Here is a 1169-nt window from a genome sequence, read left to right on the forward strand (position 1 = left end):
CCATTCTCTGACACTTAGACTTACGTCAAATAACCTTTCTTCTCATCAATAGAGCCTTATCAACTTCTAAATGAGGGTGCGGGGAGTTACAGCATTCAGGGTTTCACTTCATGTTATAATTGTTGACAGTTTGGAAATTTTGCCAAAGAGTGCCCGTTGAGTCATTCATCTTTGGGCGATACTCAGGGGCATCACAAACAGCTTTACCCCGCTTGTTCCTACATAGTTTATTAGAGGCACTAGAAGAGGCAACGGTAGAAGCACTAATATAGCTACTCAAGGTAGAGCTTCAGAATCTAGATCTAGAGCACAAGGTACCGCTGGTCATGGACAGGATAGAGTTTATGCTTTGACTTAACAGGATGCACAAGCATCAAATGTAGTTGTTACAAGTATATAACTCGTTTGTTCTATTGATGCACATGTATTGTATGACCTCAGTGCCATACATTGTTTTGCATCTCCATACTTTGCAACTAAATTGGGTATTAAATGTTGGGGATTTAAATTATACTAAGATGACTCATACGTAGTGTCATATTATTAAAATTTTAATCCCTTAAGCCATGGATCACTTTCATTGAAATTAATCTAGAAAAACCACAAGAGAAATTTTAACATACTTGAAAGTCTACTTTCTTTGGGGAGATCTCATTGGCTCTTTATTTTAACTTTTGTACACCAACTAGGACTTATCAAACCATATCAGCACAATTGTCTTACCTCTAATGGTAATCCACATAATGATTTGCTAAAATTTCTTCACTAAGAGTGTATGAATCCCTAAGACGAAATTTAAGCTAGCAAACTCTCAACTTTTGAGCTCTTTTTGTGTTTCTTTTTTTTAACTGTGACCCTATCTCAGCACATAAGAAAATAAAATAGAACTCTTCTATCTATACAAAAGGTGGCTAATGGATTTTTTTATAGGCTGAATTGACTTACTTTATATCCAACAAGGATTATAAAATGTCTTGGGCAAATTGGGCCTTTATTAAATACTCCATCAAATCATGTTTGATTGAACCCAATACATTATTGGATCAAGCCTCTAAAATATCAATTAGATCACATCCAATTGAACTCCAATTAATTTGGACAATTCACCTTATATGTGTGACCCATTAGGTTCCCAACATTTTGACAATAAATATAAATTAATTCAATTA

Source organism: Theobroma umbraticum, unplaced genomic scaffold (assembly GCF_002168275.2).
Source record: "Theobroma umbraticum cultivar Fairchild unplaced genomic scaffold, ASM216827v3 scaffold_34.0, whole genome shotgun sequence".
In the NCBI taxonomy this organism is placed as follows: Eukaryota; Viridiplantae; Streptophyta; class Magnoliopsida; order Malvales; family Malvaceae; genus Theobroma; species Theobroma umbraticum.